We start from the raw sequence: 24419 nt of genomic DNA on the forward strand, positions 1-24419 counted from the left end.
ATGGCGGGGGCTATTTGCGCGGGGGGTTAATGTCCAGGGGGTTTTTGATCGGGGGTATGTGTCCGGGGAGTACGTGTCCAGGGGGTACATGTCCGGATACCATATAACATATAACTTTATTTTAATTCGTGTAAGCCACCTCTTTGAAAACATCGGGCACAACGCTAGTCTAATATAATGAGTTGGCAGCACTGACAGCACATTCAACCACCGGTTTCGGAATTGCACACGCATCATGCGAATTGTGCAGCATACGTTTGTATGTATGTACATAGATAGTTCACCTTCGAATTTCGCGCGAACCGATTGCATTTAACCGGTTGGAGCGAACCGAGAGGGGGAGGCATCATAGCTCGGCTTTGATGTGTTCGACAGTTGCTCGGAGGAGAGAGAAGAGGGGGAAAGAGGACCGGTCGGGTGTGAGGAAGTGGAGAGGAGGGGGCCCGATTGTCGACGTATGTACTTCAGTCAGCCGCGCGCTTTCCTGCCGTCAGGTTGTACGCGTGTTCTCCTTTATTTCCGTCTGTTTATCTCGCGTCACGACAACACCGGTTCCAGTTTTCGGTTTTTCGGTTCCCCCGCTGAAAAATAGCCGATGTGCGCTCGGTCTGGTGAAACTTGTGTGCGTATTTAGTTGGTTTTTATTTGTTGTTTTGTTGGTTTTTTGTTGCGGCGACACGACTGCTCAACTAAATAAGGAAGTGTGTGTCGGCGAGCCAAAGCCGGGCTTTCGTCTCCGTGTCGAAACGTCGTAACTCGCCTGGGACAGGATTCGCAGTGTAAACAAGTAAGTGTGCGTGTGTTTTCAGACAGCATATGGAGTCTGCGACTCTCTTGTTTTGAGTTTTTCCCCTGGGGGTTTCCCCCGCGGAAAATGTGTACGTTATAATTGAAAGTTGTACGTCGATTTCCCCCCCTCAAGTCGTTATTTTATTTGACGATCTGACGTTTTATTTCAATTTTAATGATCGATTCTATTGTTGTAGTGGATTTTCGGCCATATTTATGGCTCGTTGTTAAGCGTTTGTTTTGGTTCAAACGACGACAAACCTTTTGAATAAAATATGACAATTGAATTTTTTTTTGAATATTTTATTTAAAGGAATATTATTGTTTGTGCAAACATATATACCGATTTTTTTAATGCTATAATAATATATAAAATAACTAAGCAAGTTCTTTTTGTTCTCTTTAGAATTATATGATTGTTTTGATACGCAAATTCAACCGTGCATTAAAATTTGCGTGTTTTTTAAAAACCGCAATAACCATTGTTTAAAAAATGGACGTTATCTTAGTATTTTTTTATATATTTTTCAAAAATAAAGCATACTTACTATTGTATGCAGTAGCATTTTCTTAATTGAATTTCATCATTATTTAAATATTAAATAATCGATCAGCATATTTTTTATTTATTTATTTGTACAGGTAAAAACCCATTTAAGTAAGTCATATAATATAAATCGAATTTAAAAAAAAAAACAATATCAATAGAAAAAGTTGTGAAAATCAATAAATGTATTTTTATCACATGACACTTTTATGACAAAAAAAAATATAGAATATATATAAATGAAAAGTAAAGTTAGTAAATTCATAATATTGTGGAAAAACAATATTTTGAATGCATCTTATATGTACATAAACCGCCCAAAAGTAATACTAAATATGTCGATGTCCGTCTGATCAGCTAGTCGTATAACTTTTTAAAAAAAACTAAATATTTAATACTTAAATATAATATTAATTTGTAAGTATTTAAATAATAAACTTCTATATAATTTTTAATTGATAATACATTTAAATGTTATTGTTAATTAGTTTTGTGGTATTTCTTCTACATCCAACATTTGTGTGAACGTTTTTTTTTTGTATAATATTATATTAACAGACCATTTGATAAACAAATTCAAACAAATATTTAAATTATACGTCAAGAAAATTGCATCGTCCAGCAAAAATGTGGTCATAGTAAGGTTATCTTTTTTTTGACCGTGTATGTATACGTTACAGTCCAAGTGTACATTTAGTTCTTTCACGAACATACTACATAGTTTGTTCATACCCGAACCAATTCGACCAGTTATAGTGTGCACAGAAGAACAAATTGTTAAACTAACTAGGTTTTTCATGCTCAAACTAGTTTAATTATATATTCTCAATAGTTTTTCCCATCCTCTATGTATGTATGCTTACCCTAGGTTGCAATATTTTAAAATTTAGCGGAAACGGGAGTTAGTAGAAACGTTGTAATGTGTAAATTTATTTTTAATCGGGCCATCGTCTAATCGGGGCTACTGTATTCTGGAATAATTTAATTGGGCTAATGTATTCTGGGTAACTGAAAAATTTCTCTTTTTTTAAAGAATATAATATAGAATAAGCAATGCCATTCTTTCAATATATGTAATGGTGAAAAATGCATCTACTACTATAGAATTTGTAGATATACATTTTTAACTGTCTCGCTTGTATCTACTTGTAAATGCGTACGACACCAACCCGCATGAAATTATGACATTTTTTATGATATTTTACGACTGTCATGTCGTCATCGCGCTTTCGGTCGCATTCAACTATGAAGGCAAACTCAATTGTTGCAGCAACTGTTTATTTTTAATTATAATAGAATCGACCACGCGTGGCCTAAAGCAAAACAAACACACGCTAACGCGTAACATTGGAAAAAAATCCAGGATCGCTCCTTTGAGAGGGACCTTTTAAGGTAATTGCGCAATTATTGCGTCGGCGGTCTATAAAGCATTGACTCATCTGATGACACTTTGCGATTTTTTTGCACCTGTCGGAGGATTTTGATCATTTTTTTTATTAATGTATCCAGGAAATGATAACGTAAAATATGTATTCGCTTAAATGAGTCGAGTTGTAGGAGTTAAAGATTGGGTTTTGAAAAGTATACCATTAATCATAAGTGCCTAAAAGAGAGTTGCTTAAATATCTGCCTACACTCAAAAGTGCCTGTTGGGTGTGTGGGTTTATTTATAAACGCTACTCTCGTATATAACTTAGGAGATAAGATGCGAGTTTTCGTTGCTCGAATTAGTGCTCGTGTATTGAATTTGTAGACCGCTAATTTAACCGGCTTGTGTGACATAAAAACGAAACACAAAGGTATGTGTGCATGTCAGTGAAATTTGTACTTATATGCAAATTAGATTTTTTTGACAATGAACGGTACTAACTCGATTTAAATAATAATAAATGAAAAAAAAAATGGTGTTGAGCTCGGCACGTCCCATAGACCGTTTGAATTGTCCGAAATACGTGTCGTGAAGAGTTAATTTATCGGTGGCACTAGCTCTAGTGACAATGCTCGGCAGCTCTAACTCTATTCCAGTTAGTTTTTTTTGTTGTTGTTTTGTAATCTAAATTCGACCAATGAAGCTGTAAATCAAATCTGAATGGCGCTCGAGTATTCGAAGAATGTTTTATATGTGCGGGGGGGCTTATAAATTATGAAATTAAAATCGTTAGTGTGCTATTTGTTGTATAATGAGACCGCTACTATATAAATAATTATTGCGCGTCAATCTTCTGTGTCTCCATGAATCCATTGCATTGTTGTTCTTCTGTTTATTTTTTTTTTCTAATTGTTATTTTGCATGGCATTAAACGTTGAGCGAGCACGCTTGTCGTGAATGGCGTCGCGAACGAAATAAAACACATCGAAGGTCGTCGTCGTGGATGGACAATCTGCGTCGAATATTAATTGAAGACTCCGGAGCGTTCAATTAAAACGAGTGTTATTGACACTGGCGAACAGGGGAGTGTTGGCGCGGTCGGCGCTGTTACGGCCAAGAGTTTCGTTTGACGTTTGTTTATAAAATGGCGGGCGCGCTATCGATGTTTGAAATGCTCTTTTCTTAACAGGTTATGTCGGTGACTTTGATACGAGCGAAAATCGTTTTTTCTGTTTCGAATTTTTGAGATAAACATGTGCGGTTTGAGCAAACACACATTGTTTGCCCAAAGAGCAAAGAAAAATTTGCACGTAACATTTTAATCTTTATGTCAAATGTTTGGTCTATAGGTGTCGAAGCGTGTGCATGTCGTTATTGTTTGTTGGGTTGAATGTATGCGTCTTGTATTTGTCACGAGCGAGACTTGAAAGTCAAAGGTAAATCCAATGTCAAAACTGGTCATCTACCTACCCATCGAAAAGGTTCGATTACCTTCGTTCTATGTGGCAGACGTCCATTAGACCAAAATCACTCATACCGCTACACTGTAATGGAGGATAATCTTCACTCGATCTACTTAGGCAAATGTGTGCACGGTATTAAATTCAAATTTGTACTCAATCAGTCTTATGTGATTTATCTGTAGTTACATTAGTGAAAGCCTTCATTATGTTGTAAATTTTCCAATAAGTCCCTTGGTGGAATTCGTGGAGTGTGTTTCTTCCCATTTTGAAGTTTGGAATAAGCTTAAAATATGTTTTGTCTTACCACTAATGGGATTTGTCTGTTGTAAAGATTGCTCCCTACTATATCTGAATTATTATTTTGAGAACTTGAAAGAGACTTACTGGTTTATGGCTGATTAATCGCAATTATCGTCCAACTGGTTGCCCAATACACCGCTGCATCTATGGTATTCTAGAGCTTTATACGATATAAAGTTTTCATACTAGCACGAACGTACTAGCAGTACGAAAAGTATTATTTGGTACATTTTATATGGACACATTCATGTCTAACGTGGCGTAGACGTAACAGCAAGTAACAGCAGTAGCCGACAAAATCTATTCATACTATACAGCAGTACATGTCACCGAAACGTATCTAACAAAACCGGATTTTTTTTTAAGCACGCAATATCCCGTCATAGTAGCGAGTGCACGCGTACTAACGAAATCGCGCGCGCGCATATGAATATTTTCGGAAACGACATATTGTAAAAAAATATTGACTCGACAATGCGACGCAAGCAATATTGAATACAAAGTTGATTTTGCCTTGCACTCCGCCAAAATTTGTCTGAACGTGCCGAAACGTGCTTTGCTGTATAGTACATATAAAACTATACAGCAAATATATTAGAAACTGTCGTTTACCTAATCTGCTATGTTGTGCTTCTGATATGTAATATTCTAGTTTGTAAATTCAAAAATGTCTTTTTGTGAAATATGTTACTCAGAATCAGCAATATTTCAGCAAGTCAACAATATTACCTTTTTTTTTTGAACAAGAACCAATAATGAAGTGTGACAACTTTCGAGGGGGTGATATATTATTTTCATAAGATGAATGTTTCATGGTGTTTATTTATTTTTTTCATTATTAGAGACTTGCTACATATTACGACAAATCGTAATTTGTCATTTCGTGCAGACAGTAGAAAAATGTAAGCGTAAAATGCTATTGGTCGAGATGCGATGTAAGGGACAGCATGTGCGTTTTACCTAATTGTCTCCCCACAGTGGATGGGCTATAGTCCCATATTTTCATGAACATATACACTCTGACCGACTCGGATGGTGCCCTTCTCTTCACACCTGGTCGACCCATACGGATTTATATATTTGAGTTCCCTCACGTGTCTGGCTTTACCCGTTTGTGCTTTCCAAGAGCTATCCGACTTTTAAATGAAATCGTTGCTGCTGAGACTGAATGATATATTTTACACCTCAGTGAGCGTAGGTTATCACCGATTCTTTTAATCTATATATATATATATATATATATATATATATATATATATATATATATATATATATATATATATATATATATATATATATTTGTCTGGTAGCCTGCGCTCATCATTATTTTCATAATTGAATGTGATGTATGAGTGAAATTTTGATCTTCTCTCTTCCGATTGGGCCTCGCAGGGATGTTTTGTATTTGACAGGTTCTTATATTATGTAATATGGGTGCTGGCTCGCTGCGCTACAAATGGTTGCAAACCATGCTTTTGTCTCGGCTTTTGCCATTTTAAACTTGCCAGAAAGATCCAACTCAATTTTAAGAATTGGCAATCATTACAATTTCAATGTACAATTCAATGTACATTGAAATGTCATTTGCGCAACCCCATGAATATCTCGTTTTTCGTACATACAGTGTTCTAAAGAATTTCAATATTCTATTTTTGTTGATTTAGTATTTTAATTCAAATTCATAATAAAACATTAAACAACTTGGACAGTCCCGTTCAAATCTAGGGGGGGGGGGGGGGGAAGCTGCCCATCCCAGCCCCTTGGTATAATTGTATGTCACATATGAGTGGAATTTTGATCTTTTCTCTTCCATTTGGGTCTCGCAGGGATGTTTTGTATGGTTACCTGACAACTCGTTCACAGATTTTCCGTAAACCGAGGATGCGCTCCAGGCATTACGTATACGGCCATCTCTTTCTCACCCCGTCTGTTCACCAAGATCTCGTTTACTATGCCATTACGTATGCAGCCATCTCTTTCACAGACCGTCTGTTACCGGTGAACAGACGGTTTCTGAAAGAGATGGCTGCATACGTAATGGCATAGTAAACGAGATCTTGGTGAACAGACGGGGTGAGAAAGAGATGGCCGTATACGTAATGCCTGGAGCGCATCATCGGTTTACGGAAAATCTGTGAACGAGTTGTCGTGTCACCGTTTTGTATTTGCGGCTGGTTCTCACTGTATAATGGTGCTGGCTGTAGGTGCAAGACATACCCTACTTTGTATTTTATCATTTGATATTTTTACATTATCTTCTAATATTATAATGTTGGTATATTTTTGTCTGTGTAGGTATGTATATATGTATATTTTTTCCTCATCTCTCCGTATTTTTTCGATCATTGTGGCGCATCAGGGACTCCTGTAATGCCACAACGGTCCAAACTTAAACTTGAAAAAAAATAAACAAAGTTATACGCCATGCACGTCACTTATTAATATACTCCCGCATAAACGACCCAAGCGACGCGACGTGCATTTCGGTCTTGAGCTCTGCGTACGAGTCGTGGATCGCACGGCCGGTTTTCGGCCGGGCCAAATCGGCGTGTAAACCGCTCTTCATCCGATTTTGTCCGCTCTGATAATCGTGAGATAACTCACACCTGAGAAAGTTGGCATTGGACGATTAAAAGACGTGACGCAACAGTAAATACGGTCGCGTGCTCGTGTGTAAGAGTGCGTCGAACGGTCCCGCGAAGAAAAACCGGATTTTTTTCAGCAACGGCTCGTTGACTACATTATGATGCGGCCGCGGTAGAAATTGAGAGTGAATTCTTTCGTCGGCACACATCACACAACGGACCCTGTCTTATACACGCGTTTCATAATATAATATAATATATACATACATGTGATATGTATGTATGTATGTAGTATGTGTATATATGTAAGATAAATGCTCACGCATAATAGCCGGTCCCCTCGCGGTGTGTCAAGGTGAGCTTGACTTGTTAACACTTCTCTCAGCTCTTTGTACTGCAATTTCGCCGTCATGGTTTCGTTTTTTTTTTTAACATATAATATATTTTTGATGGTGGTTTTTAAGTGTCTCTCTCTCTCTCGGGTGTGCCGTTATGCGTTCCTTCTTTGGCATGGTGGTTGCTGGTGGCAGCTTTCTTCGATGTGCTTTTTTTGTGCTTGAATTTTGAGCCGAGGCGATTTCGAAATGGTTAACTGTACTCGGAGTGCTGCTTATATAGAAGTATGTGTATTGTAGCTTTGAGTAATATGGCGGTTTTTTTTTTTTTTTTTTTTTTGTAAAATAGTATGACTAAAATTTGCTATGTATTACGTGTTGTGTGTGTTTGATCTCATCTGGCAATTTCTTTGAGATATCTCATTTCCGCTGTTTCGACCCTCCGTAAGGATGGTCCAAATGTCACGCATGTTTTTAAATAGCTTTATATTTATTTTAAATATGTACTTGCGATAGACTCGAGGGTTTTTTCAATCGGTTTAGAAAATTACAAAACAATAAATAAACATATTTATTTATTTATATATTGTTACGTACACCGCGGATTAAGCGAATAGAATCCCAGAGACTGTGTGATCGTTCAAGGATTACCTGTTAACGGATTAACTAAGTGCATACCGTGCGACCGGGATAGTTGGTTTCAAGGATTATATCTAGACTCTAAGTGCATATAGGCTAAACAATGACCGTTATTAATCCCTTCGCAGAACTGACCCATACCGTGGGAAGACATCCGAATACGTGACTATACAATAGGTAAACAGATTAGACGTCCTGAGAGATTTACCGTTTATAAGGCGGTACGTAGGCGATATCATGTCATTCTGGACTTAGCACTGCCAGTGCGTGTATCTCCTTAATACTAGCTAAACCCAGCATGCGTTGCCATACCAGAATAAGGCATGCAATTCCCGTTCCCGTTTCAAGTGATGGTTGGAGCTCAACTAACGTCTCTTCAACGCCGTGTCGTCATAAACCAACTGGTAACGTGGTTACCAACGAAAACATTTCTTTGACTACACAATGGCGCTTCAAACTTTCGCGTCGGTAAAATCGTAATTACGAATATTATTATTAAGAGATTTTTTCACAGTAAGCTTCCCGGTCATGCATACAACAAATCCTGAAAGTTCCATCGTAATCGGTTTAGTGGTTTAGGAGCCTATATGAGACACAGACAAAAAAACAGACATTCAATTTTATATATATTTAGATTAGCCACAGTGACATTACAGAATACTATAACGCGTCACTATAACCAGGCATATTAGCACTTAATTTGTTTTTGTTGTTAAATTGATTGACAAATTTTTGTTAAATTGATTGACATTTGATATTTAATGAGATTGATTGCTCTCGCAAATCAAACGAATCAAATAAGCTTTTCAATCCAATTTTACTCCTCCTTATACTCTAGGGTCGGGATTATACCATTGTTTCAGTTCTTCTTAAGAAATGTTCTATATTGAATATTATGTTAATATGAAGTTGGTCTTTAGATTTAGATTATGAATAATAATTTTAATAATCTTAGTTTTTAGTATGCACGATTTAGGCTATGCATGTATGTATATCTATAATTTATTTTGAATCTGGTTTGTTCTTTGTTTGATGTATGTACCTATATTTTATCCAACAAAATTTATTTTATTCAATATAAATAGCACGTGCGGATCCTTATTTTGTCAAGTGGCTCGAAATAGCCGTAAAAGAAGATAGGTAGATATTCGAATCGTATACGAATGTACATATGTATATATTTAGCGCGCCGAATAGGAGGGGGAGATTTTCCATCTTGGGTGTTGTCGATTTCAAAAGGAATTTCCACCGCCAACTACGTCCCTTGTTATTCGTGAAAAAAACCCTTTCTTTCCCTCCTTTGGCCTAGCGCGACATTTACGGTTGAATAAATTCGGCAACAAATTGAAGCATACGTTATAGTTATGATAATAAGATTCGATATTGTTAGGAGAATGTGTGTATTTTCGTCCTTGGCCGTTTCGCTTTCGTATTATGGTATTGGCCGCGTGTATGTATGTATGTAATGTATTATATTTATTTAAGTTTGGACCATTGTGGCATTACAGGAGTCCCTGATGCGCCAAAATGGTCGAAAAAAATACAGAGAGATGAGAAAAAAAAATATATACATATACACAGACAAAAATACATTTAAACATAATCATAAAAAAACAATAGCATTATAATAATAGCAGAAAAAGTAAAAATATCAAATAATAAAATACAAAATAGGGAGTGTCTTGCACCCCTAAGCCAGCACCAATATATATAAAAACCGGCCACAAGTACAAAACATCCCTGCGAGGCTCGAATGGAAGAGAAGATTCCACTCATACATTACATTCAATTATGAAAATAATGATGAGCGCAGGCTACCAGACAAATATATTTAATTTTTTTATTTTTTCTTTTAATTTATACCAGGAAGGCCTAACAGGCAACCCCAATGCGCCTTCCTGGTCAGAAACATTGTACATTTGATAAAAATATTATTACTATTATACAAAGTACATACATATCTAAATATATATCAATTGATATCCACAGAGACACATATATGGTCAAATTTTGTAAATTTGCAGCATTTTAAACAATTCAGTAAATACATATCAATTAACATCCACAAAGACATTTGCATCATTTTATACAATTCTTCATCTATGACAGCTATATCACCACTATTTGAGTATGATTAATGTACAATCAAATTTATGTACAATTCATAGATGTCTCGTTAATTTGTGAGTTTCCAGTGTCTCGTAATTCAGCGACTTGGATAATAAATGCTGTATTGATTGTAATTGGCCAGGAAGGCGCATTGGGGTTTATCTGTAAGGCCTTCCTAATGTAATAAAATAAAAAATAAAAAAAATCCTCAAATCCTATCCTTAGTTTTTTCATTTTGAGTATAAAGTGTGTATAATATTTATTTAAACATTAGTTTGGATCATTGTGGCATTACAGGAAGAACCAAATGCGCCACAATGGCCAAGAAAATAAGAGAGAAAAATAAAAATTATAATTATTATTAGTAATAATTCATATTTATCATGGTTATTTATATATTTATAGTTAGTTTTGGACCATTGTGGCATTACAGGAAGAACCTAATGCGCCACACTGGCCTACATGATGTAAGTGTCAATTTATCGCGTTGTGAATTTAATTTTGGAAATTTTTCGCACGCGACGCCACATGGTTGAAGATTTTAACCCTTTGTGGTCGGGAGCCGTTGTCACAATGGCGGAGATTAAAAAGTCATTACGAGAGAGCGATATTTGCATAAACGGACGATATAATCTGGGCGCGGCTACGTCACATATTGTTTTCAGCGGATCAACGCAAATGCCGTAGGCTCAGCGTTAAAAGAGTGAAAATGAAAAATACATATAAAGGAGAATTTTCGCGCAATGGGTGAAAATCGCGGGCGAAATTGCTTTTTCGAGGGCGATTTCGGCGGAAATTTTTTCGGCAAATTTCTCAATTCCGCTACAAGTCCGCCCCGGCGCTCGTTCGGGACCATCGGGAAGAATCTCGAATAATGGAATGTCAATATTCGACAAAGGCCCTCCAAATTGTCGGGGTCCTCGCGACTACAAAGGAGGGCGAGTCTGCGAATCCATTATTGCCAATAATGACGCACCGAGTTAAATATCCGCGTTCATAATCCCCGAGGACTTTTCGACTTTGGATTGTTTGTTTTGCAGCCTGTCGGAACTTTTTCAGGTGGAAACGACTCGATTGGTATGTAGGTATCTATATATATATTAGCAGTAAGGTTCGATAAATGAGCCGTTATATTTCAAAGTAGCATAAATCCACTTTTCTTCGTTTCATTTCGAGAAATATCTTGGAAAACGTTAAATATACTGTTTTGCGTTTAGTAATATTTAACCTTTGAAGGACGGAGCGTCGATATCGAACGAGTGTCCCGAACCGGGGTCGAGTAAGACCCCAGTATTTTTAAATCAAAATACAACTTTTTCTCAATACAAATGGGTTTTAATATATGTCTTATTAATCAATTTATGCATCAACATAAAAAAGTTTTAGTCCTATAGAATTTTTTCGACTATTTTTGTATTAAAAAGTATCGACATGCAAACGCACATAGGTAAGGCCAATAGGCGACTGCACGACTCAATAGCCACGCGCCAAAAGCGACGAAAACAATAGCTTACGAAAATATAGCTGTTTCTTTCTCTCGCATTGATTGATCGATCAACAAGAATATGCAAGCGAACAGTCAAAAACATGACTTATCGCTACCGCCTTTAAATCATACTTTGGAACGTAGAAATGTATTTTTTTACGATGTACCCCTTTTCTAAATCATAAAAAATCTATTAAAATAAATTTCTTGTAGTTCATTCTAGGAATACAAGAAATATAGTGTGTATAGCTTTGAAAACCACATAGTTATTACGAAAAACGTAAAAATTGGGGCACTTGCGTACCCCACTTTGGTGAGGGAGGGTTAAAAATATTGGTTATTTGCGCTCATCACTATTGTCATAATTGAATGTGATGAATTGAATTGAGGTATAAGTGGATTTTTATTTTCTCTCTTCCATTTGGCTCTCACAGGGATGTTTTGTATTCACGGCTGGTTCTGGTTGATGCAAGACATTCCCGATTTCTATTATTATTACTAGCCTCTTCTTAGCTCGCTTTCAATTTTTTCGTCTGACGAAATTTGGGTTATTATCTGATCGATTTCAAACTTTGCCATTTTGCTCGGTTTGGTCATCAATATATGTGGAAATCAAATCTGCCATTACGATGATGAAAAATAATTGTAATAGACACGTTTGAAAATACTCCATTATCATTCTCGGCTACGTCTATTTGCCGTATTTATCCATGTTGCCGCATTTTTGCATCCACACTGTTCCGATCATTTTTTCCCTTTTCGCCATCCTCTCGCTATGTCAGGTTTTAATTGTTTAAGCGTCTATAACTTTTTCTTTTTTTACTCTATATTTTATAAAATCTGCATTATGGGCTCTCATTATCTCTCATCTATATATGTATACATATGTATATAAAATTGAATATCTGTTTGTCTGTCTGTCTGCCTGTCTCGTATAGGCTCCTAAACCACTGAGCTGATTACGATGGAGCCTTCAGGATTTGTTGTATGCATGTCTGGGAAGATTACCGTGAAAAAAACATCTTAATAATAATATTCGTAATTACGATTTTACCGACGCGAAAGTTTGAAACGCCTTTGTGTAGTCAAGGAAATGGATTTGTTGGTAACCACGATACCAGTTGGTTTGAAGAGACTTTCGGCTTTGAAGAGACATTAGTAGAGCTCCAACCATCACTTGAAACGTGCTTCGTTCAGAGCTAGCTCGTTGACGGATCAAGAGTATTAAACTATGTACTTCTACTATTGCTCGTTGCGTCTTTTAATCCGATCTCGGACACCCCTGTACACGTCCACGCTACAGTACTATTTGATTTAAATGTTGGTTTTTTTTGCACATATTTGTTTGTACATATGTATATGCAAATGTCGCCATAGTTCTTTATCAACTCAAAATAAAAATAAATTATATCGCGCGCTCATATTACCATTATTAACCTATGCTTCACCTGTATGGAATAACGCCTCGAATACTAACCTTTCCAAGCTCCAAGTAATACAAAATAAATCCCTAAAAATAATTTATAATACACCCATATATACTAACTTGAAAAAACTGCATGCCATATATAATATTCCGTTTGTTACAGACATTACTAACAAACTAACCAGTGGATTCTATGACAGAATCACTAATAACCATACTAACACACTTGTGAAGAGTCTCGGTGATTACAACAAAATGTCTATACCCTTCAGGTATAAACACAGATTACCAAAACACAATCTGCTTTAGGTCATCGACTTTAGAGAGTCTTTAATTAATATTATGTATTAGATGTATTATGAACATTTATAGGGATTGTAAATAGGTTTTTGAGCTCTTTTTCCTATTATGCTGTAGATTAACATTAGAATAATATAATACTATGATTACTAACCAAATTAAATTAAATTGTAAAATAGAAAATGATCAGTAGATCAGTAGCTATTAAAATAGATATAAGATGTATTGTGAACATAATTTCGTAATAATAAAAAGCATTTAAAAATCAAAAAAAAAAAATCAAATGTCGTATTGGAATTGATTTTTGTAATAACGTGCTGTAGATTTTACGTCTTTTATCGGGCAACGATCGACGATGTTGTAATTTCGTGTTTACAGTTTCGATGAAAGCCTTAACGATCGTTAGGTTAAGGTTTTGGAAAATTTCCGCCGGCCGGAAGCAGTAGTTTATCCGTTTTTCCTTAATGTTTCAATTTGAAAAGACGAGAATGTGTAGCTATATATGTATACGAAAATATGTATGTATGTATGTAGATACTTACCGTTACACGTGTAGTGCAGTTAGGCGAAGTTTGCTCAGCTCTGCATTAGTGCAGAAAGCTTTTCATACCCAAAAGTGTATATGTATAGCGTTAATTGAGTTATTGTCTGGATAGGAACTTTCAGACGCTTAGCAGCCATCTTCTCCACGTCGGAGATTTATATTGCGACTTAAGTCGAGTCGAAGTTGCGATGAGTTATGGCCCCAGCCCAGATTGTATGATTAGTGTGGAATAAATAATTTCTGTTGTATTTATTTGCGATTTATTCGGTGCGGAGCTTTCGCTCGATCGCCCTCGTTCGAGTTTGTTCGTCCAATCAGCGGAATTGGTGTCCTTGTCAATAATGGCGAATTTATGTTGCAACTTTGTTTCTGGAAGTTTCGAGGGTGCTGAGGCGAGGGTGTACCGTCGAGGACTTAAGTCCTCGCTTTGACTGGAAAAGATCTCGTCCAATAACTTATTGGGCCCGTCGAATGCTTTGAAGCTTGAAAGTTTCTCGCACTCACCTTTGAAATGTTGCTGCGAGTGCTCTAATAAGAGGGGAGATAATCGACTCGATTTTAAATGCGGAAATGAGAATAGGACCGGAGGCAACTTTCAAACTTGCGTTTAAAAAGTTAAAATGAAAAGGAAGGCTATTGTTAGACCGTAAGATTAAAACTTGCGACAAACAGAAGCAACGCTGTCATCGTGCTTGCTGTCTGAAAGAGTATGGAAAAGTTGCTACACATTCGGAATTTGCATCTATGTATGTACATACATTCGACATTATATGTATAATGTACGGACATACATACCATGTCAAATGTTTCCATCATCATCGACTCGTAATGTAGCAAAACAATTGGTATCTATTTGGCGCATCGCAGTCGTACAAAAGCAACTGCAACATTTACAATATTTGTTGCCTTTTTGTTTAAACGTCAAGGATACTGTCAACATTGCCTATTTAGAAAGTTTGATTTTGTTTGGAATGATTGCGATTAATTAGGCTAGGTTTTAATGAGCAACTTTTCTTAGCAATTCCACGTGTTGCTCGAAACAGCAAGTTTTAGTGTGTGCGTATTGGCAATTTTTCAGTTGCCGCAACTGAAAAATACGATGCGTACCGTTTTTTTTAAGGCGTGTTTTCTATATCGTGTAAGGCCACGTTTTCTACATACAATATCGTATCGTGTAAGTAAGAAAATATGTATGGTTGTATTTGTAAAAGCAAAGTTGCTATCAGTTGCTATTTAGTTGCAATTTTTTAATGAATTTAGTAGCATTTAATTGCTTCAAATTCATTTTTCACTATTTATAATTGGTTGTGATAATCAGACTTAGGTGGCCAGAATGCTTTTACCCACAAGAAATGGTTCATTATTCTCAATTACTATTGTCAAATTTTTTTTTGCTCTCTTGCTATGTAGGTAAATAGTAATTGACAATAGTGAACCATGTTTTACATGGCTTATATATGTTTCACTTCGCTGATGATTCAACCGAAATTCCTACTTTCTTCCGATCGTTTTGAAACTTTGTCATTTTGCGCGGTTTGGTCAACGATGGAAATTTAAATCTTACCCGATAGGTAGTTCGATGGTGAATAGTAATTGTTATGTACACGTTTAATAATGCAAAAAAATTGTAGACGATGACAGCTCAGCTACGACAGTGGCCAGTAGCCTTATATTTTTGACTTTCCGCCACCCACTCGTTTTGTCAACTTTTAATTGTATAAACGCCTATAATTTTATATTTTTCACACTAAACGTTATAATTGTGGGTTAAATAAAGCATCCTGGCCACCTTAAGTCTGTTGATAACTAGTCTTTGGCGTTGGCTGGGTGCTCGTCAAACATCAATAGACCGCTCCATTAGTATACAAAGTAAGAGAACAAAAAAGCATGATTGACAATAGTTAACCGTTTTTTTTTGTGCAAAAAGCATCGTTCCAACGCCGTAGTGATAGCCCAAAACCAATTAAACAGTGCTGACAATTTTTTTGAATTTCACAAAAAAAAAGGATTTTTTTGTAAGTTTATCAATTTGGCCGCAGCATTACATTCGTTTATTAGGTTTACTCTTGTATATCTCGATATAGCTTTCCCAAATACTCTCCAGAGACTGTTCGTTTTCGTCTCTACCTTACGCTGAATGGTGGGGGAGCTAGTTACGCTCCACTGTCGAATAATGCGAGTTTTATCTTCTCGTTTTAGGGGAGGGGAAAAAAAAATGGCGCGTGAACTTTATCGAATCAAAATTCCAATGAACCAAATTAAATTTGTATCTCGTCGCATACATCGAATTGAATATATGCTATATACTACATGTACCGATATATGTATGCTAGAGAGCAACGGAGGGAGTGTGTATTGTACATGTGAAAGAGAGAGAGGATGGGGATCGTTTTTGGATTGCAGTAAATGGAAGTTGCCGTGCAGATTCAATTTAAGACGCTTGATTAAACCGTATCCGACGTACTAATATTGCGCTAGAATGTTCTGTGGATGAAATTCGTCCGTTTTTCGGTTTTTTTTACTATCCTCTTCTTACTTCACTTACGATTTCTTCGTCAGAAAAAATTTAGGTTATTTTCCACACTCTTCCGATCGTTTTCAAACTTTGCCATTTTGCTCGAATTGGTCATCAATATATGTGTAAATCAAGTACGCCATTACCATGGTGAAAAATAATCGTAATAGACACGTTTGAAAATACTGCATCATCTTTCTCGGTGACGTCTATCATCCACATTGTCGCATTCGTCCACACCGTTTTTTCCCACTTCGCCACCATCTCGCTATGTCAGATTTTAATTGTTTAAACGCCTATAGCTTTTTCTTTTTTCACTCTATATTTTATAAAATTTGCTTTATAGGTTCTCATTATCTCTATTTATTTATTTATTTTATTTTACATAAATATTTTTACATACATATATACAAATATACCAGGAAGTCTTAACAAGTAAACCCCAAATGCGCCTTCCTGGTCCACATAATTATTACATAGATAATATTACATATGTAAATCTAAACAATATCTGACATCTATGGTCAGATATTACAAACATCGTATTAATACGATAAATAACGATGAATAACTTTCATGTAACAATACGAGTTTTTATATTCGATAAACAACCACAGAGACATCTATTGTGAGCAATATGGCGAAACCTAATATATAACAATAACTAAAGGTTCGCAACAGAAAATTGGGAAGGAAACGCCAATTTTACAGGAATCGTTTCAATGAAAATCAGAAAAATTGGCAAATTCTAATAAGAAACGATCGACCTTGACAAACCAAGGTCTGGCCAATAGCGAGACTTAGCGGGAATCGAACTCGTAACATCAAGTACGAGATAATTCAACATTCACCACTAGACCACGCTACTGGTTAGTAATATACATATATATATATATATATATATATATATATATATATATATATATATATATATATATATATATATATATATATATATATATATATATATATATATATATATATTCACTCTAATATACATATATATATTTTTAGTTTTATCTCTTATATTTATTTATTTATTTTTTTACATATATACCAGAAAGGCCTTATAGGTAACCCCAATGCGCCTTCCTGGCCAATTACAAACATTGCGGCATTTTTTTTTATTATACAAGTCGCTGAATTACGAGACACTGAAGAACACGCAAATTAACGAGACATGTACGAATTGTACATACATTTTATTGTACATTAATCAATCTCAAATAGTGGTGAAATAGTAGGTAGGAAGGATATTTTAGGGAACCGTTTCAACAATGAAATCAAAAAAAAAAGGCAAACTGATAGAAAACGATCGACCTGGAATCACAAATATCCAGGTCTGACCAGCAGCACTACAGATATACTCAAAAAAAATCTTTTCAATCGAGGTCAGCTCATGGGATCGAACCCGGCGCCTCTCGACGCTAAGCAGAAGTATAACGACCGAGCTATGCTGCTGGCATTATATTGAGATTGGCATATATAACCTCCAAATTTTGTCTTAAGGCCAATTGTGTCAGCTTTGACATTTGGCGTTTGACGTTGGTTGAGTTTCAAGTTGTAAGTAACTACTGTGTGGTCTGTACCGATCGATAAATGGGACTAAAACTATTTCAGATACATCTCATCTCACCGGTGTGTATAGTTTCTTCAAAGTGAAACTGATATTTTCAATATACCAATAGACCAAACTTCAAAGATTTGTTTTAAAATTTATATTAATGTTGTGTTTTTTTAGTTATAATTATGTAGTTATCAGATGATTGATAAGTTCAACCCTGGTCGTAGGGCCACATTCATATATGTACCATTTTTTTAACAGTACTTTTCAGTTTTTTTGACAATCGACTTTGACGGGTTTGACGATTGACAGCGATGATTTGAATTCGGCTCGTCTCGAAACAAATGGCCGAAAAAGTAAAAATGAAAAGCGTAAACATCGCGTATAAATCATTCCGGATTTAGAAACGTTCACGAGGCGCCAGTGTCGTCGTCGTCTCCGAATGATAATTCAACGGACGTCTTATAAATTGGGCGGTTTATTTTGGGGATGTCGACGCTAATCCGATGTTTAGGGACGTGCTAACGAACCACCTGTCTCTAAGTATACATAGGTGTCTAGTTGCCGGGAGAGGGGGCGCGCGCCACAGGTTCAGAGCCAGTGCGGTTAGCTGAACGATACTGCAGTGGGTGTTCAGATTGGTTGATCTAGTTACTAGATCGACCAATAGGATGTACATACATACATATAATATGTTTGGATATATGTAGTATATATTAGCAGTGGCGTCGCTAGGGGTGGTATCACCTGGTGCATGGTGGTGTCACCTAAATATATATTTTTATTAATTATTAATATTTGTTAATTGTTTTGATTTACGAGAGTTCACAGAAGAATCAGTAAACCTTTTGAATGCCGATCGGCGTTTTGACAACAAGTCCATGGGCCTGAAAAACGCCGATAGGTGTTGTATTTTGAGCATGTACAAAGTAAACAAGAATACTACCCGCTAAGCCTTTCTAGTTAGCATTGAAAAAAAAACCGCATTGAACATGGATCATGTAATCCGTGTCATTCATTTGTCAACGTTTATAAAGACTGGTTTACACCGAAATTTCTGAATTTATAACCATAGCAGAATTTCCCGATGGAAATCCCTAACTGCTGAGTATTTTAGATTCTGGCTTGGAATTTAGTTTGTGAGCATTACATTTTAACAACAATGAAGAAGATGGAACTATAATAGTTTTGGAAAAATACATTCATTAATAGAAGTACAATCTGACAGTTGTTATCGAATATCAGGCCTACTTTTTAACCCTTTGAATGCTGATCAATGCCGATCAGCGTTTTGCCAACAAGGCCATGAGGCTGAAATTCGCCCACAGGCGTTTTTTTTTGAGTATGTAAAAAATAAACTTTAGATTGTGAGCATTGCATTTTAACAACAATGAAGAAGATGAAACTATAATAGTTTTGGAAAAATACATTAATTAATAGACATCTTTTGTTTATTTTATATTGTTGCTAGATATGTATGTATATTAGGGAGTCTAAGATATGTATGTATATTAGGGGCTGGCACTTTCGAGAAAGGAAAGGGATGCCGATTTTATTGCAACCGTCACAACAGTTTTTTTTTTTTTTTTTTTACATACACGCCAATGCGCCTTCGTGGCCAATTACAAACATCGATTTATCAAATTCAAGATGTTATGAACTCGAATTTGCGAAAAACTGAGGAGGAGGACTCCGATTTCTTGGATCCCATCACAACAATTAAGCTAGAAAAATCAAAAAATCCTAACAGAAGACGGCCGATCTTTGTTTTAATAACCACAAGATTTCGCCAGCTGCGTATTTGGCCGGGAGTTGAACCCACGACCTCTCTAATGGTATGCACCAGTTCTATCAGTACACTATGTTGTGGCTTATTGAAAATAATATGAGAAACTTATTGAATAATACTTTATTATTTTAGTTTATTATTATTTATAGTGACTGTGTTGTGCTACCTGGCTGCGCTCGGTAAATGGAAATGAAATAAAAAGCACGAAAAAAATCTTCATTTGTTTTTTTATTAAATTTATTTGAATCGACTTATAGAGTTTTGTAAAAATAATATTATTTAACGACCGACTAATCACAAACGTTTTTGACCAATCTAGCCAATCAGAAACGATATTGACGACAGCCAATCAGAAACGACTTTGACGACAGTCAATTAGAAACGAATTACAAACGCCGTTGCGGTTATAGATATATGTAAGATGAATATGATAAAACTGTTTAGATACGTTTGACGATAATCAAATGAATTATACTATGTTTAAAATAAACTTTTTGACCAAACGAAATGACAATAGTATTAATGGCTTTCATTCTAGTAATAATTTGTCAAATGTCAAAATTTGAAACAGGAAATAATACTACTTTTTGTAATCGTATTCACGTTCAGTAGATAAAAATCTATAAGAAGAGTTGTATTACATTTATTTCATCGTATGTACTGTTTAATTTGTAGAACGATATATTATATTTTAATTATCTTTCGCTCTCACTTTAATTTCGTATTTTTAAATTTTTATAAAAAAAAAAAAACCATCAACGCTAATTGATATTATAATATATTCATTTAAATTTAATTTCTACTTAATTTTATTAAAGATAACTCTATTATGTGACTAATTATGATTGTTATAATATATTAAATGTTTAAATAAATATGCTTATAATATAATAACATTTTGCGTTTCGTCCGATAAATATTCATTGTAATTGTTTCATTATTATCTTTGCCCCGAACATTGTCTGTCTGTTTTGTATAATTTCACTCAAAAGTGAACTAATACGATAAACAAAAGTCGATAATTTATTCGACGTTTGTTTTTACTGTATTAATTTAGACATCAAACGCCTTTAAATTCGGACCAATTTCGATTAATTTACGACGCATTCAGACTCCAGTGATCTTATTTTACGATCGCCGAAAATGTTCAAGATTTATACAGGGTTTTAAAAAAATTGTCTAAAATATATAAAAATCGCAAAATTGCGGCTCAAATCGATCTCAAAATTACCGTTAAATTTAATTCCACTCGAGTCGTTTTATTATTACTATACATATATATAAAAAAAAATTTAAACGATGATTTTATTTGACTAGGCGTGAAATAATATTTGATTCGGTATCAAAACGCCTTTCTCAACGAGTTATTGCGGATATTTATTACATTTATATGTATATACGGTGTGAATAATTCCCCTCCCCCCCCACAAAACCGTTGCGAACAATTAAGCAAACCATAATGCGACCGAGGCTTAAATGTGAATTTATATATGTACATGTGGGTATCTTTTTTGATTTATTTAAAGCGTAAACATTCGTGCGCGCGCATGCTCTTTCGGGGTTGAAAGCAATTTCGGTAACGAGAATTCAATTAAGCGGCGAAATTGTGCGCGTCAGTTTATCGCACATACTCCATGGTGATTCTATTAAATCTCGGTGTGTGTGTGTGTGGGTTTTGTTGTCAATTTTGGGTTTTCTGAATTCAATTGAAGTGCAAATTATATAGGTCACACGGAGATACAAGGTGTGCGCGTAGACACGTCAACGGAGACACCCTGAGATGCAAAGTGCTCGAGTGCAAAAACACGAGCGCATCATTTCTTGTGAAATGTGCGGATATGTTTCCGTGTGCGTGGATGTGTCTCCGTGAGCGTTTTGTGTCTATGTGTCTTAATTTTTACTCATATGTATGTACTTACGTATAAAAGTGTTTTTTTTTTTTGACAACATTCAACAACAAAAGTTTTGACAACAAAATTCCTTTCTTTCACTTGCTGACCTTACTGGTTATTAATTAAATAAAGTCCTCGCCCCTCGCTCCAGGTTAATTTCAGTCTCACTGTATCAGTTTTCGCGTGTCTGTTACATTAATAAATACCGACCCTAACAACCTAATCTTAAATGAATAGGGCCAGCCTTAACTTAACCTAACCTAACTGGACCCTTAAATAAATAAGTGTTGCCTGCCAAGATATGTTTTTTTTTTAAATAAATACCGACCCTAACAACAATCTTAAATGGATAGGGCCAGCCCTAACTTAACCTAACCTAACCTGACCCTTAAATAAATAAGTGTTGGCTGTTAAGATCTCAGATGGGCGTCGCGCTATCACCCAACTGTCAAAAATTATAATTTATTTGGTTTTACTTATCATTTATATTATTTTATTACATTTTTACACCAGGAAGGCCTTACAGGTAAACCTCAATGCGCCTTACTGGCCAATTACAAACAATACAGCATTTTTAATTTACAAGTCGCTGAATTATGAGACACTGAAAACTCGCAAATTAATGAGACATCTATGAAATTGTACATTAATCATACTCAAATAGTGGTGAAATATTAGGTAGGATGGATTTTTAGCCAATTTTAAATGGGGAACTGTTTCAACAATGAAATCAGAGAAAATTGCCAAGCTCTGATAGGAAACGATCGACCTGGAGTCACACATGTCCAGGTTTGACCAGCATCACTACAGATATACTCAGAAAAATTCTTTTCAATCGAGGTCAGCTTATGGGATCGAACACGGCGAATTATATTATTCATCTGATCACTTATTTAATAAATATCATTTTAGTTACTTTTTAATCTATCAAATAATTAGTTCCCGCAATGAATTTGATTAGATTTGCAATAATTTATTTTTAAAATTTACCCCACCCCAAAATTAAATCCTGGTTGATTTCACAGTTTCCCAGGTACTGTCGATGAGCATGGCTTCTCTTACCGATTTTCGGCTTCTCGAAATTATTCTTTTTGATGTATACGCGGGTTTTGTGTTTGGATACGTGATGAAAATATTGTTCGTCTTTTAAGAATTCAACGCGGTCGTTAAAAAGGAGCATAATGATTTTTTTTCAGTACACCCGCCATGTAAATTTTGTAAGGAAATAAATGAGATACAACGAAATCCACATTGAGAACATAAGATATGTACATTTTTTTCGCCGCATTTCGCTCTGAAATGCGTCGCCATTTTTCAACGCGAATTTTTCATGCACGCAATACGCAGCTCCTCTTCGCCCCTTTGTCCGCTTAAAATTTAATTAAAAATATTACAATGAGAGTATGTACCTAGGCGAAGATATGTATTATACTTTTGGTCTGTAGAGGCAGCGGTTTCTAACCTGAGGCCATTTTATTCCCTCTTACTCATACTTTGTAGATTTGATGTTAGATTCAAAGTTTTTTTTTTTTCATACCTTGTTTGTGGGAATATTATCATTATATGTGTATATGACTTTTATTATATGCGAGTATTACGTATTAAATTAATTGCGCAAATTATGATAAAAGCACTCAGTATAAATTATTTATATTGTAGCATATGCTAAAAGGTGCCGCCGTTTTAATTGGTTTTCGAGGATTATCTTCAGGCTTAAGTTTTAGACGATGGAGACCCCCCGAATTGACTTAGTGGTCAGTAACGGCATTCGGTCACTTCCTGCTAGAGTTCTTAAAGCGTGGGACTGCATGTCGAGACCGTGGGACTGCGTATCTGATACGTGACTATAACAATAGGTAAACAAACGCGTCGAGGAAGATGCAGTAAGCGACCTGCTCTTTATAAGCAGGTACTTAGGCCATATGATGGCATTCTGAACCGTTTCAACAATGAAATCAGAGAAATTTGGCAAACTCTGATAGGAAACGATCTACCTGGAGCACAAATATCCAAGTCTGACCAGCAGCACTACAGATATAACCAGAAATTTTTTTTTCAATCGAGGTCAGCTCATGGGATCGAACCCGGCACCTATCGACGCTAAGCAGAAGCTTTTCCTTACAATTAGTAGCGACCGCACGCAGTGCTACAGTATCAATTAAATAGCTTCCAAGAGTGGATGAAAAAATGGCGAGTGAAGGCTATAGCACTGGCAAATCTGTTCATGTCACATTCACACTTCGACGAGGGAACTGCCCAGTAGTCAGACTGAAAAACGACGAACTGACTGAAAGTACCGCAGCAAAATACCTGGGTTTCACCCTTGACAGGAGACTGACATGGAAAGATCACATCAAAAATAAAAGACAGGAACTCACCCAGCGACTACACAGAATGAACTGGTTGATAGGAAGAAAATCCAGTCTGACATTAGAGAATAAAATTTTAGTATATACATAAGTCAATCTTAAAGCCAGTCTGGACATATGGTATCCAACTATGGGGAACGAGTAGTAATTCTAACGTCGAAATCTTACAACGATTACAAAATAAAGCTCTTAGAATAATAACAAATGCCCCATGGTTTGCGAGAAACATTGAAATCAACATCAACATGTACATATCTATACCATCAATTAAAACGGAAATAGAAAGTTATACAAAAAACTACAAGCGTAGACTCGAAACCCAATCAAACGAGCTGGCAAAAGCTCTTATAAAGTCTAGTGCATAAGGGATAAAAATGTGGCAATTAATGAATTGCCAA

The 24419-nt window shown here is 35.7% G+C and overlaps 1 protein-coding gene across 1 annotated transcript in view; it reads left to right on the forward strand.

Moving 5' to 3' along the window:
- The first annotated feature begins 308 nt into the window (after nt 1-308).
- The window catches only part of LOC143917857 (uncharacterized), a 372933-nt gene continuing 348822 nt past the window's right edge, over nt 309-24419 (forward strand). The window contains exon 1 of the mRNA XM_077439465.1: nt 309-787. The gene's annotated coding sequence lies outside the window, so the exon portion shown is untranslated. The remainder of the gene's footprint in view (nt 788-24419) is intronic.

This window comes from Arctopsyche grandis, chromosome 10 (assembly GCF_051622035.1).
Source record: "Arctopsyche grandis isolate Sample6627 chromosome 10, ASM5162203v2, whole genome shotgun sequence".
NCBI lineage: Eukaryota > Metazoa > Arthropoda > Insecta > Trichoptera > Hydropsychidae > Arctopsyche > Arctopsyche grandis.